This window comes from Atractosteus spatula, chromosome 5 (assembly GCF_055471065.1).
Source record: "Atractosteus spatula isolate fAtrSpa1 chromosome 5, fAtrSpa1.hap1, whole genome shotgun sequence".
Lineage (NCBI taxonomy): Eukaryota > Metazoa > Chordata > Actinopteri > Semionotiformes > Lepisosteidae > Atractosteus > Atractosteus spatula.
The window spans coordinates 3,097,849-3,115,643 of NC_142710.1; the positions used below are offsets into that span (position 1 = coordinate 3,097,849).

Genomic DNA, 17,795 nt, shown 5'->3' on the forward strand with positions numbered 1-17,795 from the left:
GAACACTGGGGGACAGCTGTGTACATACAGACGTTCACAATGCGAGAAATACTGCTCACTGGAGTTTACTGCGAAAAACCCGTATCTGACCATAGGAAACAGAACAGCACAGTCTCCAGTTACCCAGACTGTAAACACGGGAATAAAGCTTTGTTTGATTTCTGAAACCCTTTCTCTATGTCCTGTTTTCATTCAAGTAGGGGTCAACTATATTCACAATACTGCTGACAGCAGGAAAATTCCCATTCTTTACTCAACAGCTTTTTAAAAACAGCACCCATGATGTTCAAACCGATTTTTTTACACAGAAGACTGACACAGCTTTGCGTTGTGAATCTCTGGTGGTGGTTTTAAGGAATGTAGCACTGTGCACTGGGATAGGGGGGTGCTGTTCACGAGGCAATAGCATTTAAACTACAGCACCCACAATGCTCTAACCAAGAGTTTTACACACTAGGCAGGCCCCCTGACCTTTCACATCCTTGCTTTGGTTTGTGAAACTTTATTCTTTTTTAAGTTTTTTAAGGTAGCACTACAGGTAATTTACTGGAATAGGGGGGTCTTATTCATGACTCAATAGGTTTTTAAGCACAACACCCACAATGCTCTAACCAAGTGTTTTACACACTAGGAGGCCCCCTCACCTTTCACAGCATTGCTTTGGGTTGTGAAATTTTTCTTTATTTTTATATGATTTTGTCGGCACTATTAGACAGACAGTACATGGGGATAGGGGGTGCTGTTCACGAGTCAGTATCACTATCTAACACTCCACGAGCGCCACCTAGCGATGGTCTTTGGTCAGTGAATCAGCGCTGCGCTACCGGCGCTGTGAGATGAGAAATGACGCACGTTCTGAGTGACGCCTTATTCCTCTCAAAGAAAATACTGAGGCACCTCTCTGTACCCACAGATCTCCCCTGAAGTAGACCTGTCAGCCGACGTTATCAGCAACCGGTCGAGTTCAAGCGCAGGATCACGAATGACGAGAACTGTGACACAGAGAGATTCCCTGTCAGATAAAATGATACGACAGACATGCAACCCAGTCAGATAGGAATTTAAATGTTAACAGAGACATTATTTGAATTTACCATCAAGCATCACGTAGTTAGCAGGTTTTGAACTGCACAGTGAGACCACCATAGATTTCTACTCCATCGCCTTAACCACTCAGCCACGACTACACACACAGCCTTACCTTCTCCAGAACTCGTTCCCGCATCATTTCCACTCGAACCTGCTCTTTGCCCGATTAATTAGCTATTTCTATAATCGATAAAGAAAAGCTGTGTGTCAGGAGTGGGATTCAAACCCACGCCTCCAGGGAAGACTACGACCTGAATGCAACACCTTAGAGCGCTCGGCCATCCTAACTGGTAACTCCTCTGCCAGCCGATCCCATCAGCCACCAGGACCCCACTACGGTCCTCGAGTATCACACTGCGATTAGAAATACAGCGAGACTCCGGCATTCAAATCTGTCTTAGATGCGCTGGGTTTTATAAGCAAAAAAATGTTTAAGAAGAAGGTGAAATACTGCTGTGTATTTTCCTCATTTTTAGCCGCCACTGCCGGCTATACACAGTATGATAATATTGCAAATATCGTATTATTTTCAGCTGCAAACAATTCCTTATAGTTACAAACTTTCATCTTAATATTCCATATTAAGTGGATTTAAAGATGATAAACAGTAGAAAAACAGGTTAAATGAAGATAATCGTTTCACCAACATCTAACGCTCCACGAGCACTTTAGACTTTAAGTTCAACACAGTGATCACTCGGCACTACTACACCGCGCTCAGTGATTACATCCAGCATGTCACTGTACCGACAAGAGGAGGCAATATTTTGGACCACTGCTACACAACAATAAAAGGAGCATACAAAGCGCTTCCTTAACCGAGTTTCGGTAAGTCGGACCACATCGCTCTCCTGTTGCTTCCTGAGTACAAACAGAAGCTGAAGACCTCCCCCATTGCGAACAAGTCAGTGCGTTGTTGGTCTGAGGAGGCGGAAAGCAGGTTAATAGACTGCTTTGATAGTACAGACTGAGACGCATTCAGAGCTCCCGACACAGATTTTTAATGAGTATACGGACGCGGTCACCAGCTATATTAAATACTGCACCGACATTTGTGTACCAGAAATGAAAATTAGGTCATTTCCCAATCAGAACCCGTGGTTCAACAATGCAATTCGCAATAAAATAAAAGATAGATCCACCGCATTCAAATCGGGGGACAAAGAGCTGTACAGGAAATCACGGTATGAATTAGAGGAAGCCATAAAACGCGCCAAACGGAGCTACAGAGTGCGGCTTGAAACGCAGTGCGCTGACACCCGGAGGCTGTGGCAGGGATTACAGTCAATCACAGGCTACAAGGGCTGCAGCCAGGAGATTGACACAAACAACACATCCCTGCCTGACGAGCTGAACCATTTCTATGCCCGCTTTGATGCTCTGAACACGGGCAATGCTGAGAAGACCCCAAGTGTGCAGGGCGAGTTTGTTCTGAAACTCTCAGAGCAGGACGTGCAGAAGACTCTGAGCAGAGTGAAAATCCGTAAGGCTGCAGGGCCTGATGGGATACCACCTCGCGTCCTGAGGACATGTGCAGCCCAGCTGACCACAGTGTTTACGGACATCTTTAACTCCTCCCTGTCACAGTCCATGGTCCCCACCTGCTTTAAAAAAACACTATTGTTCCACTCCCCAAAAAGGCAAAAGTGACATGCCTGAATGATTACCGACCAGTAGCATTAACATCTGTGGTGATGAAATGCCTGGAGAAGCTGGTGTTGTCACACATCAACTCCTCCATCCCTTGCAGTTCGCCTACCAGAACAACAGATCAGTTGATGATGCTGTCTCCCTGGCTCTGCATACAGCCTTGGAACACCTGGACACTAAGAACTCGTATGTGAGAATGCTGTTTGTGGACTACAGTTCAGCATTCAATTCCATCATACCCAGTCAACTGGTGACAAAGCTCAGGGGACTAGGTCTGTGAAACTCTGTCTGCAACTGGCTGCTGGACTTTCTTATCGAGAGACCACAGGTGGTGCGGATAGGCAATAAAACATCAACACCACTCACCCCGAGCACTGGAACCCCACAAGGCTGCTGTCTGAGTCCAAGGTTGTACTCCCTGTTCACTCACGACTGCACAGCAAGACACAGCAACAACCGCATCATTAAGTTTGCAGATGACAGCACTATAATAGGACTGATCGGTGATGATGACGAGTCCACTTACAGGGATGAAGTCGTACAGCTGCTTAGGTGGTGTCATAGCAAGAACCTGGACTTGAACGTAAAGAAAACGAAAGAGCTAATAGTGGACTTTCGGAGACACAGGCCACACACTCACAGCCCACTCAGTATTGATGGAACGGAAGTGGAAACAGTCACCAGCTTTAGGTTTTTGGGAATTCACATCTCTAAAGATCTAACCTGGACTGTGAACACTGACTCTATCATGAAGAAGGCTCAGCAGCGCCTTTATTTCTTGAGGTGCCTCAAGCGATGGGGGATGCCAATACATGTGTTGGTGAACTTCTACCGCTGCACCATCGAGAGCATCCTCACCAACGGGATCACCGTGTGGTATGGCAACACCTCTTCGCGAGAAAGAAAGGCACTGCAGAGAATGGTCAATATGGCCCAGAAGATCATCGGCTGCGGTCTCACCGAGATTAAACAGCTCTATGAGGACCGCTGCCGTGGTAGAATTCTGGCCATCACAGAGGACAGTCAGCACCCCGGGCATGAGCTCTTCACCCCACTGCCCTCAGGCAAGAGATATAAGAGATAACGGACACTTACCACTAGATTCTTCAATAGCTTCTATCCACAAGCAGTGAGATTGGCGAACACATTTAGCCATCCCCCTCGGACCACACCTACACCATCACCATCTACCTCATTATGATTTCTTATTTATTGCACATCTCCAGTCATTGTTTACACGTCTGTATTGTTTACATTCAAACTGTCGACATGTTTACTTGTACATTGTCTACTGTTTGTTTGTATATTGTCTTGATGCACTGTTTGCACTTTGTTTTGTTTTTTACACTTGTTTTACAATCGAGAGACTTTCTGTAAGTAAGAATTCCATTGTACCAGTACCGGTTACATATGGCAATAAAGTTCAAGTTCAAGTTGAAGTGATGACCGGGTTCTGTCTACATTAAACATGCTCTTTCACAGCCTAGCACACCTGCTCAGGACTTTCTCACAGTCTCTAAAGAAGATTTACACGTCTTTGTGACAAGCCTGTCTTAGATTTTTTTGATTTTTTAACTTCTCATTAACAACGCAGGATGTATAATTCTGCATCTGTGAATTGAGAAAGAGAGGTGTCTGTTTTATAAAAGGTGAAACAGTGGCCCGTAAGGGGATCAAACCCACGACCTGAGCGTTATTAGCACCACGCTCTAACCAACTGAGCTAACCTGCCTCCTTTAACACCTTGTGTGATCTGTTGCTCTCAGACGTGCTTCTGTGTTAAACGCACAAGGACAAAAACAGCCCGGAGATCGAGCAATGCGGCCGTGCTTTTCACCCTTGGAAAGGTCACGCATTCCACGAGGTAGGCAAGAACACGAGTGTATGAGCGAACAGGAGCCGCCTGTGTCAGAAGAGTAAAAGAGACTGACCCGCTACCTACTGCGCTAACGAGGCTGGGTGATTAGTTGTAACTCAGACCATATTCCCCCAAAAGATTAAAACGCCGGGCTGAAGAAAAGAGATCTCATCTTCATAACTCACCGGACAAGAGACCAGAACACCACGCGAAGTCATATAAAGCGCATTAAACTGATGACCACAAAACTTTGAAACGTACAGCAGGCAAACAACGTTCAGAAATGAGGTTTCTAACGCTGGAAAGTTAATTTAACTGAGCTTGGGACAAGTGAAAGCACACTGTGAATTCACCTGCTTTCAGTTGTTTATTGACGCTCATGAACACTCAATAAGTAACTAAGAGCGCTTGGTTTCATCCTTTTAGTTTAATTGTTTTCAAAAGTTCATTGTAATATTTTTGTCAGCGATTGTTATAATAAATACAGAAAGATTTTTAAACAAAAGCACATTCAGGCAGATTTTTAAAAACCTTTTAAGAGTTGACTGGTTTCACCTTTGGAGTAGCAGTTAGATTAGTCGGAAAAAGGAAATATGTATAACATCCCTCCACATTTTCATTCACATTTCTGTGAAGAATCATATTAGCAGGCTGAACTGGAAACATCAACCCTGAGAAGAAGAAAACAGGAAACAGAGCTCACGACCAGCAACAGACATGTGCTCTTCGTTAGTATAGTGGTAAGTGTCTTCGTCTGTCACGCGAGACATCGGGGTTTGATTCCCCGACGGGGAGACGGGTCACTTCTTAACCACCTCACTTCAGTTTTAAAAAAACAACGTGTGTTTAAAAGTTCATCCAAATATTTTATTCGGATTTTTATTCGTTGTTTGTTCATCCGAAGAATAAACTCACTCCTGGAGGAGGCAGGAGGACGCTCTACCAGCTGAGCTCACCCCCCGCGCTGCGCCCTCCTCCTCCTTAGCATACTCACCCCTATACTAAAGAGGAGCACTTGTCGGCTGTGGAGCGGGAGCTCTGTTTCCTGTCAGGAGACGTTTCCGCTGCGCTCTCCTCCTCGGCGTCACCGTGTGCCGCTTCTCCAACTCTTACCGGCACCGTCACTGCCTGTCGTCTGCAGGGCGGTCACGTCAAATGTGAGGAGGACGGCGGGACCTTCTTCTGCCTGCTGCACGAGTCGAGCTCTTATGCTCGTCAGTTCAATGCTCTTTACATCAACTCCTACTGCCTGTTGGCGCTTTATCGCCATATGTAACCGGTACAGGTACAGTACTGGTCCAACGGAATTCTTACTTACAGAAAGTCTCTCGATTGTTGAAACAGGTGTAAAAACACAAAGTGCAGACAGTGCATCAAGACAATATATAAACAGACAGTAGACAGTGTACAAGTAAAAAAGTAAACAGTTCGAATGTAAACGATGCAGACATGTAAACAATGACTGGAGATGTGCAATAAATAAAGAAGAAATCATAATGAGGTAGATGGTGAGGCTGAGCTCGCGAGATGCTGTAGAAACAATTTCGGTGTGCAGTACTTAGTGCTTCCTTCACTGGCGCTCTAAGGAGAAAAGATGAGAATGTCTCCGTGATATATTTATTATATTTCTATATTTTATACCGATAAAGAAAAGCGGTGCGTGTTAGGAGTGGGATTCCAACCCACGCCTCTAGGGGAGACTGCGACCTGAACACAGCGCTTTAGACCGCTCAGCCATCCTGACTTCTGCCCCCTTACCCACCCGGTCCAATGAGGCACCTCGACCCCACTACGTTCCTCGAGTATCACACTGGTATTAGAAATACAGCGAGACTCCGGCATTCAAATCTGTCGCAGATGCGCTGGGTTATATAAGCAAAAAAAAATTTATGAAGAAGGTGAAATACTGCTGTGTATTTTCCTCATTTTTAGCCGCCACTGCCGGCTATAGACAATATGATAATATTTCAAATATCGTATTATTTTCAGCTGCAAACAGTTCCTTATAGTTACAACATTTCATCTTAATATTCCATATTAAGTGGATTTAAAGATGATAAACAGTTGGAAAACAGATTAAATGAAGATAATCGTTTCAACAACATCTACCGCTCCACGAGCGCCACCTAGTGATGGTTTTTGCTCAGTGAATCAGCGCTGCCGGCGCTGTGTGATGAGAAATGACGCGCGTTCTGAGTGGCGTCTTGTTCCTCTCCAGGACGTTACTGAGGCGCCTCTCTGTTTTTAAAACTCAAATGGATTTCGAGTCCTGCACCTTAACCACTCGGCCACGACTACACGCGCAAACACATCTTCTCCCGAACTGACACGTGCTCGTTCCCGCATCGTTTCCACCCCGTCCCGCTCTCGTCGTGCTCAGTTTTGGGATTTCTATCTCTCTATACCGATAATCACCAGCGGATTCACTAAGCAAACACAAAAGGTAGCGAAACAGCCTCACTGTTTCCTTTCAAGAGCTGTAGAGTCTCTCCAGCAATCAGAAGTTCCCGCGGGTTTAGATCAATTAAACTTGAATTGCCTTTTTTAGACTTCACCCATCAGATGGCTCATAAAAACCAAACGCATCTGCGACAGATTTGGCAGGAGAGAGGGAACGGGTGGGCTCGTTGGCCTAGTCTAAACGATCGGCGCGAGTCTCACTGCACTGGTCTGTTTCCCATCAGTCGGTGAGATCCACACCATCCGCTGTCACAATAAATCCCAATCCGTCATTTAGGATCCCAGCCATTCCGGAACAAATTCTCCCCCCTGCGCTCTGGCAAGCGGTACCGTGCTGTTAAAACAAGATCCACTGGACTCCGGAACAGTTTCTATCCCACTGCAGTGTGCATCCTCAACAGCTAACTGCAGGGTCTCAGCCTCATTGCATGTCCACACTCTGCTCTTCCTCATGGTCTACTATGTTTTTTTGTCACTACTACATACTGTACTTATTGTCCCACAACATATTGATGGCTCCTGTTGTTATTTATTGTTTGTAATGTACTGTCTCCATTGTGTGGTGGTGTCTGTTGCTGTCCAGAGAGATCAGTGAGAATAAGAATTCCAATGTACATGTACATATGTCAACAAACTTCCCTACTCCTCTTGTCTACTCGTTTCAGATACACAGAAGATAAGAATTGAGTTTGATATGTCTACGTATTATCACATAATAAAGACTCCCTGTCAGATAAAATGAAACGACAGACGTGCAGCCCAGTCTGATAGAAATGCAAATGTTAATTGACGTTATTTGGATTCACCAAAAGGAAAAACACACCTGTAGTCGGCAGGATTCAAACCTGGGCGGGGAGATGCTAATGGACTTCAGGTCCATCGCCTTCACCACTCAGCCACGACTACACGCCAAGCTTCACTTTCTCTCGAACTGACACGGGCTCGTTCCCACATCATTTCCAACCTGTCTCCGGTCTGTCTCCGGCCTCTGTGCGCGAAGAGACCATCTTTTTTTCTATTATTGTAGGAAGACATATCCAGCCCTCCTCGGGAGCACAGCAGAGCGAGTGTAATGAGGTTATAGCCAGGTGCTGCAGCTGACGGGCTGACTGCTGGTTTACAAGATCCGGTGGTGGAGACACCTTCACCACTCGGAGTTTATCTGCTGCTCTCATGTATCATTATTTTAAAAAGGTGTGAGTGGACACCGAGCATCATAGCGAGGGATCGAACCGTGTTTATCGCGGACAAAAGGTAAGAAGTGAGTTTGATATGTCTTCCTATCACATAATAAAACTGGGCTCGTCAGGGATTTGAACACGGGCCTTCACGCACCCTAAGCAAGAATCATACCCCGAGACCAACGAGCCACATTGCGCTTGGTGAGATTTCAAATTGTTCTCTTCAGAATGACGGCGAAAAGGGGTGACGATTCACTTGTCAGAAAGAACATTATATATATGAACATTATTTCCGTGTGACTGAAGCTCTCATCTTCATAACTCACCGGGCAAGAGACCAGAAGAGACCAGAACACCACGCGGTGTCAAAACTTTGAACCGTACATCAGGCAAACAGAAATGGAGTAAAAAGCAAGCGGGAATTATAAGTAAGCGGTCTGAGTGTGGATCGTGTCGTGGGTGACGGGGAAAAAGTGTCTCCCACTTTCATCATTCCATCCCGGAGCGGATTAGAAAGGAGACAGAAATGAAACCGGTTTCCCTCTGAGCGTCTTCCAGGCTGTAATACGCGCGCTGCCTGTTCACGGGCGACGTGGCGGACTGACCGCTGTGGCCACCAGGTGTCGCCAAAGACAAGTCAACACTGGAATGAATGAGCCAGAGCTCACTATCTGGTGTTTCTTCTTCTTTCTTAGTTTCTGTTCGTAACAATAGTGCGTGTAGGAGAAATGAAAGTAAGAAAGTAGTTGTAAAATGCATTTAATGTTTCAAAATATCTCATGGTATAAATGAACAGTTTCGTTCATTTAAGTGATTCTACCTTGTGATTAAAATTCTACCATTTTAATATTCCATATTAAGTGGATTTAAAGATGATAAACAGTTGGAGAACAGATTAAATGAAGACAATCGTTTCAACAACATCTAACGCTCCATTAACGCCACCTATCGGTGGTCTTTGCTCAGTGAATCAGCGCTGCGCTACATCTACAAAATACATCGCAGACTTTCTCCTGTTTTAACAGGTTTCCCGTGGAAGGGATAGTTCTTTAAATTGAAAACGTGGCAGTGAGAGGTCATCGCGTCCTTACAGCGCTCGACGCAAAGTCTTCACAACGTTGCAAGTGAGACAGGAGTCTGTCCTCTCTAGTACATAGAGCGAAAAGGCTGGAGGATGCAGGCATCGATCCCGCTACTTCTCGCACGCTAAGCGAGCGCTCTACCATTTGAGCTAATCCCCCTTCCTGTGCTAGTGATCACCTCCGTCCCATGCACATTAAATCCCTCTCGAGTCTTCTGTGCGATCGCACACTCGTGAAAAACACACTTGAAATCAGAGCACGCACGATCTCTCTGGCTCGTTGGTCTAGACTTCCTGTTTGGTTGCGAGAGGTCCCGGCCTCCAATCGCGGACAAGTCCTGATTTATTCCGTGATTACAAAAACATACGTCTAGCTCTCCTCATATTTTCTGCTTTTAAGAAACCACTCCTGACACACTGCGATTTTCTCATGTTGGCTTTTTAGAGTACATCTGATTGACTGGCCTTCTCTCTTGCAGGGAGACGGGACTCTTCAGAGAGGGAGTCTCCCACTTGCGTGTAATTAGCAGAAACCGCAGAAGCCCTGAATCAGAACATTTCTAGTGCTGTAATTGAGCAGAAAGTCTGAGCGGTAAAAGCATTGGACTTAAGATCCAAGAGACATAAAAACCACGTGGTTTTCATCCCCAGTCCTGGTAGACTCTCGTTAATTAAGGAGCAAGTAAAGGTTTATTCTCTGCTGAGAAGAAAAGAAGGCTCTCGTGGAGCCTTCGAGTGTCAAGCTGCACTACCGGCGCTGTGTGATGAGAAATGACGCGCGTTCTGAGTGGCGCCTTGTTCCTCTCCAGGCCGCTACTGAGGCGCCTCTCTGTCAGCCGACATTATCAGCAACCGGTCGAGTTCAAGCGCAGGATCACGAATAACGAGAACTGTGACACAGAAAGTCTCCCTCTCAGATAAAATGATGCAATAGTCGTACAACCCTCTCTGATAGCAATTTAAATGTTAATTTTTGATGTGGGTTCGAATCCCATCTGGGGTGTCTCCTTTTAAGAGCTCTGTGATGAGTGAATAACTTGACTGTGTATGTTAATACACTTTATTTACCGCTCCTCCTCACACACTACTAACACGTGTAGAATCAGTTGTTATTAATGAGGTTTCTAACGCTGGAAAGTTATTTTAACTGAGCTTGGGAACAGTGAAAGCACACGGTGATTTCACTTGCTTTCAGTTGTTTATTGACGCTCATGAACACTCAGTAACTAAGAGCGCTTGGTTTCATCCTTTTAGTTTCATTGTTTTCAGAAGTTCATTATTTTTTGGCTGGAGATTCTTATAATAAACACAGAAAGATTTTTAAACAAAATCGTATTCAGGCAGATTTTCAAAAACCTTTTAAGAATTGACGGGTTTCACCTTTGGAGTAGCAGTTAGATTAGTCGGAAAAAGGAAATTCGTATAACATCTCTCCACATTTTCATTCTCATTTCTGTGAAGAATCATATTAACAGGCCGAACTGGAAAACACCAGCCCTGAGAGGAAGTAAACAGGAAACAGCTCAAGACCAACGACAGACACGCGCTCTTCGTTAGTATAGTGGTGAGTATCCCGGCCTGTCACGGGGGAGATCGGAGTTTGATTACCCGACGGGAAACTTTTTAACTTAAAAAAAAACAACGTTTTAACTCCGTTAATTGTTAATTTACGTTAATTATATGAATTAATTACTTAGATACGTGTCCAGTGACAGGACTTCTCTTCTTACGGTCGATTGTTGAAACAGGTGTAAAAACACAAAGTGCAGACAGTGCATCAAGACAATATACAGACAGTAGACAGTGTACAAGTAAACAGTTCTAATGTAAACGATGCAGACATGTAAACAATGACTGCAGATGTGCAATAAATAAAATTACATTAATTTCGTGTGGTCCGAGGGGCATGGCCAACTGTGTTCGCCACTCGCACGGCTATCCTGGGGACTGAAGAGAGCTGAACTGAAGGAAATTCGTATTCAAATACAGTGCAAGTTTTCAATTTGTTCTGGCACTTCTGGATCTTCACTAAAGATATTTGTTGTGTTCTTGAGTGTGATGGGACCGTGCACTGGTGGCTCTCGAGGGAAAACAGGGTTTCCCCCGGTTGTGGAGCAATTCGGGGGTTCAGAGAATAAGTTGTCTGGGCCCTTGTAACGGTGCGCTAAAACAAAAATCTCTGCGATGAAGCGCTACAGATGCACTTACATTTAGCGCACTGCTGACACAACTGTAGCCTCTACACGTGACCGAAAGAGCGACGTGTTCGCCTGATCGTCTGAAGGATCTCCCCACGAAGCTCTATCATTCATCAGTGGAAGCAGAAGCCCTTAGAATACGAGACACGTTCACCTTCAAACCCGCAGCCGCTGGACTCGCTTGTCTCGGGACTAATTGCCCGAATCGCGTTAGTAGCTCCGTGTCCTTATCCGGTCTCTTTCAAATTACGAGGGACGTTCAGTTATATACTGTGCGAACAGGAGAGACCCTATATTAACGGGTCCTGCATATTCATTTACTGATCAGATGAATTGAAATGTTCTGATTCACAGCTCCTGCAGTTCATGCTCAGGGCTGAGCTCGCGAGATGTTGTAGAAGCATTTTCGGTGTGCAGTACTTAGTGCTTCCTTCACTGGTGCTCTAAGGAGAAAAGATAAGAGATATCTGTGCTATATTTATTATATTTCTATATTTTTATACTGATAAGGAAGAGCTGTGCGTATCAGGAGGGGATTTCGAACCCACGCCTCCAGGGGAGACCGCGACCTGAACGCAGCGCCTTAGACCGCTCGGCCATCCGGACTGCTGACAAGTCTGCCAGCCGGTCCTATGAGACACCGCGACCCCACTACGTTTCTCGAGTATCACACTGGTATTAGAAATACAGCGAGACTCCGGCATTCAGATCTGTCGCAGATGCGCTGGGTTTTATAAGCAAAAAAGTGTTTACGAAGAAGGTGAAATACTGCTGTGTATTTTACTCATTTTTAGCCGCCACTGCCGGCTATACACAATATGATAATATTGCAAATATCGTATTATTTTCCGCTGCAAACAATTCCTAATAGGTTCCAAACTATAAGGCAAACAATTCCTATATAACAATTCCTTATATATTCACACCTGAAGAAGGCTCCACAGCCGAAACGTTGTGTTCTCTTTCTTCCTCTTTTTCAGCATGGAATAAACCTATTACTTGTTCCGTATAGTTACAACATTTCATCTTAATATTCCATATTAAGTGGATTTAAAGATGATGAACAGTAGGAAAGCAGATTAAATGAAGACTCAGGAAAACACAAAAAAATCTAAAGATGCTTTCTTTACGGGATGTGTCCCTCATTGATTTCTAGTCCCCAATGGATTTCTAGTCCAGCGCCTTAACCACTCGGCCACGACTACACGAACATCACCTTAAATCTGTTTTAAATCCACTTCATATGGAACATTAATGTGGAGCATAACTGAAGGGAATTGTTGGTAGTTGACTACCCCTTTGGAATAGTAGTCAGATTAGTGGGGAAAGGAAATGTATATAAGATCTCTCTCCCTGCTTCAGAAACTGTCATCACACTGGAGAGAAGTTACATGTGTCCACACGCGCTTCTGACAGGAATCACAATAACAGCGCAGACCATCCTCGCAGGGAAATTTTAAAAACTCTACAGTTCAGACACCTACACCTACTGATATTCGATCTGAAATTAAGGTCTGCTTCCTTTGACGGTCTTGTTATGCAAGGAGTGTTAGACCCAAGTGCTCGTTTATTAAAGTCCGAGATCCTGACTGATTTGACTTTATACCGATAATTAGCAGCAAATTAATGAAGAAAACAGAAACACGAGAAAAAAACTGCTGCACACATGTGGCCAGTCTTAAATGAGCTGTGTGATCTGCTGCTGTCAGACGTGCTTCTGTGCTAAACGCACAAGGACAAAAACAGCCCGGAGATTCCGATCGAGTACTGGGCTGTGCTTTTCTCCCTTGGAAAGGTCACGCATTCCACGTGCAAGAACACGCGTGCATGAGCGAACATGAGCCGTCATGAATCATTATTTTTAAAACGCGCGAGTGGAAACCGTGTTTTTCGCGGACTAAACATGTCGTATTGGGCGTGGAAGAGAAGAACACGCGTGTGTGTGAGTGAACGTCTCACGCCCCATCTGTGAAGAGCCCCAATAAGCATCGATCCCTGCCCCGTGTGAGGATCGAACTCACGACCTTCAGAGTATGAGACTGACGCGCTTCCTACTGCGCTAATGAGGCTGGAAGAGGAATGAGCTCCAGGTCATGTCGAAATGAACATTATTTCTATGAACATTATTTCCTTGTGACTGTTGCAACTCAGACCATATTCCCCCAAAAGATTAAAACGCCGGGCTGAAGAAAAGGGAAGATCTCATCTTCATAACTCACCGGACAAGAGACCAGAACACCACGCGAAGTCATATAAAGCGCATTAAACTGATGACCACAAAACTTTGAACCGTACATAGGGCAAACAACGTTCAGAAATGGAGTAAAAAGCAAGCGGGAGTTATGACCAAGCAGTCTGAGTGTGGATCGTGTCGTGGGTGACGGGGGAAAAGTGTCTCCCACTTTCATCATTCCATCCCGGAGTGGATTAGAAAGGAGACAGAAATGAAACCGGTTTCCCTCTGTGCGTCTTCCAGGCTGTAATACGCGCGCTGCCTGTTCACGGGCGACGTGGCGGACTGACCGCTGTGGCCACCAGGTGTCGCCAAAGACAAGTCAACACTGGAATGAACGAGCCAGAGCTCAGTATCTGGTGTTTCTTCTTCGTTTCGTAGTTTCTGTTAATAACAATACTGCGTGTAGGAGAAATGAAAGCAAGAAATTAGCTGTAAAATACATTTAATGTTTCAAAATATCTCATGGTATAAATGAACAATTTCAGTTCGTTTAAGTGATTCTACCTTGTCATAATCATGATAATACAGTTACACAGTGTATCAAATACTGTGTTGACATTTGTATTTGTATAAGCCAAGCTGAAGGAGCGGTCTGTGGCCTTCAACTCTGGAGACCCTGGGCTGTACAGGAAAGCCAGGTGTGACCTGGAGAGGGCCGTCAGACATGCGAAAAGGGACGACAGAGACAGGCTTGAATCACAATGTGGGGGCATTAACACAGCGCACCTCTGGAATGGCCTGAGGGCTGTCACTAATTATAAAGGACAAATGGGTGTTAAAACAACAGCTGATGATTCATTGCCTGACCAACTAAGCAACTTCTATGCCAGGTCTGATGCTCACAACACAGACCCTTCACCCAGAATGCCCAGTGAGTCTGGGGAGTTTGTGCTGCAGCTGTCTGAACAGGAGGTACGGAGAGCTTTCGGACAGGTGGAGCCACACAAGGCTGCGAGCCCTGATGGCCTCACCTCCTGTGTTTAAAAGGCAGGCAGAGCACAGCTGCCCCCTGTCTTCACTGTAATATCTAACATGTCACTATCCCTGTCTACTGTCCCACTGTGCTTCAAGAGAACTACTATCGTGCCCCTGCCTGAGGCAACCAAGGTGTCGTGTCAGAATGCCTACCGCCCGGTGGCACTCACCTCAGTAGTCATGAAGTGCCACCGGCACAGAAGAAACTGGTGAGGGGACACATCAGCAGTATTGTCCCGGACTCCCTGGACCTCCTGCAGTTTGCTTATAGGAATAATAGGTCAGTGGACGATGCTGTCTCACTGGCCCTTCACACCACCTGGACAAGAGGAGCACCTGTGCCAGGATGTTATTTATTGACTTCAGCTCAGCCTTCAACACAACTGTGCCAGGCAGGCTGGTGGTCAAGCTCAGGGGTCTGGACCTCAACAACTCCATCTGCAACTGGGTCCTGGACTTCCTGACAGGCAGACCCCAAGTGGTGAGGACTGGAATCAAAACCTCATCCCCTCTGATCCTCAACACAGGGGGACACACTGCTGCCTGAGCCCCTGGCTGTATTCTCCATTTACACACGACTGTGTGGCCAGATTTAACAGCAACCGCATCACCAAGTCTGCTGATGACACCACAGTCATCGGTCTTATCAGCAACAGTGATGAAACGTGATGGAGTGGTGCCACAACAACAACCTCACACTTCACATCGCCAAAACATAAGAGATTATAGTGGACTTCGGGAGGCACAGAGGACGTCATACACCCATAATCATTCAGGGGGCTCCAGTTGAAACTGTCAGCACCTTCAGGTTCCTCAGCCTCCAGATCACTGAGAGGCTGAGCTGGCCAGAGAACACTGCTGCCATCCTCACTAAAGCCCACCAGCGCCTTCACTTCTTGAGACAGTTAAGGAAGTGGGGGATGAGCAAGACAACACTTACTAATTGTTACTGTAATCCGATTGAGAGTGTCCTGTCTGGTGGTGTTACGGTGTTGTATGGTGGAGCCACAGTACAGGACAGAACAGCCATACAGAGGGTTGTGAGGTCTGCCCAGAAAATCACTGGGAACGAGCCACCCTCCATCGACCAGATAGATCTCGACCACTGCCACAACTGGGCTCGAGCTATACTTCAGGACCCAATTCACCCGGGCCATGATCTGTTTTCACCCCTGGGGTCTAAGAGATGGATTTTGAATAGATTCAAAAACAGTGTCTTCGCCCAAGCAGCCCGCATCTTAAACAGCTCATATTCGCACCTGCACTGTAAGGTACTGCGCTGTCTGCACTGTGACCTGTCTAGGCTGTATTAAAACGTCTATTGTCTAAATTTATTGTCCATGTCTGTTTGTCATTTGTGCCTATTTTTTTTTCTGTACTGTTACTGGCTACAGCTGAACGAGTAAGCATTCCAATACACTTGTTGTATATGGCAAATAAAAAAATCTTGAATCAAAAATTCATAAACGATTTCAGCAGCTTGCTCTTTATTACGTTTCATATTCCTCGCAGTCATGTAAAGTATATACATATTCATATGCTGTATACTGTGTATATATATAGTTTCTCATATACAAGTGTGATTTGGGCTTGAAACATGTCATCTGGTAATGGAGCGAACAGCCGGCGATACCAGACAGCCCTTCCCTCCTGTGAGTCCTGTTGAAGCGAAGCTCTGCTGTGCTGTACTCTCACCCGCTGTGTGCTCGGCACTAACTGGATTATATAATAATGGGTTGAAAGCGACACATTCTGACGTGGGTTTAATTAAGATTGACTCCTGTGTGTTAGAAAATAAATAATCAATAAAATACATCGCAGACGTTCTCCTGTTTTAACAGGTTTCCCGTGGAAGGGTTAAGTTACAGTTGTATAAATTGAAAACGTGGCGGTGAGATGTCACACAGATGTTACAGCGGTCAACGCAAAGTCCACACAACATTGCAAGTGAGACAGGAGTCTGTCCTCTCTAGTACATAGAGCGCAAAAGTTGCAAGATCCGGGCATCGATCACGCTTTGAATTGATGGGGAGACTGGTAACTTTTTAACCACCTCACTACAGTTTAAAAAAAAACAATGTTTGTTTAAAAGTTCATCTGAAGAATAAACAACTCCGTTAATTGTTATTTTATTGGATTTCTAATCCATCGCCTTAACCACTAGGCCACGACTACACGCACAACCCCTAACCAGCCTCCTACGACATGTTTCCAGCCCTGACTCTCAGCAAGTCCGACTGTGGAGATTTCCCACAGACCTGAGATGGGCCAGTGTCTAAATCAGGGCGGGGGAGGGACACACTCTGTCCCAGGAATCGCACTCGAGCTCACTGGCAGGAGAGAGGGGAGAAAGGTGGGCTCGTTCGTCTAGGGGTGTGATTCTTGCTTCGAGTGCGAGACGTCCCGGCTCCAAATCCCGGACGAGCCCCTGTGTGCGCTCTTCCTCCACTTCCACCGTCCTGCGCCCTGACATCCCCGTCTCCTCCCGCTGTCTCCCGCGAACATGACTGCAGGAGCCTCGTGAGGACTCCTCACGGGCACAGCGAGAGCTCGAGTCCCTGTCTGAGCCTGGATCCTTCATCTTCCTCACCGTGTGCCGCTTCCTCCCCTCCTGCCGGGCACCGTCACTGCCCTCACGAACTCCAATAATCAAAAAAGAATTTATAGCTATTATTTATAAAGACACATAAGTGAAACTATTCCAGACGAAATTTTATATTCATTTTCTCGATTGATTTTTCAGAACAAACAGAGTATCACATGGCACCATGAACAACACGGAAAAAATGTGAACAATCATCACGTCACGACATACTTGGTAGTTAAAAAAAAACTGCAACAATAATATAAAAACTGGAAGAAAGGAGAAGAAAAATGAAAGCAGAGTCCAAACCACAAGCCCCTGTCTAAGGATGACAGTGTCTCTTGGATGCCATAGAATTGAATCAGTAGGAAATGGTATAAAGCTTACTTCGATAAATGTCAGAACGTCCGGCTGTGCTACCGACACTACTCCTTCTTCAGCACTACTAACACCTGCAAAAGAGGCTATTTCAGCTTTTTTGTT

General features: G+C 45.5%; 1 non-coding gene across 1 annotated transcript; it reads right to left on the bottom strand.

The window, feature by feature from the left end:
* Positions 1–13,513: 13,513 nt before the first annotated feature.
* On the bottom strand, positions 13,514–13,586 carry trnam-cau (transfer RNA methionine (anticodon CAU)). Its single transcript has one exon. It is a non-coding gene; the product is annotated as a tRNA-Met (tRNA).
* Positions 13,587–17,795: the final 4,209 nt, after the last annotated feature.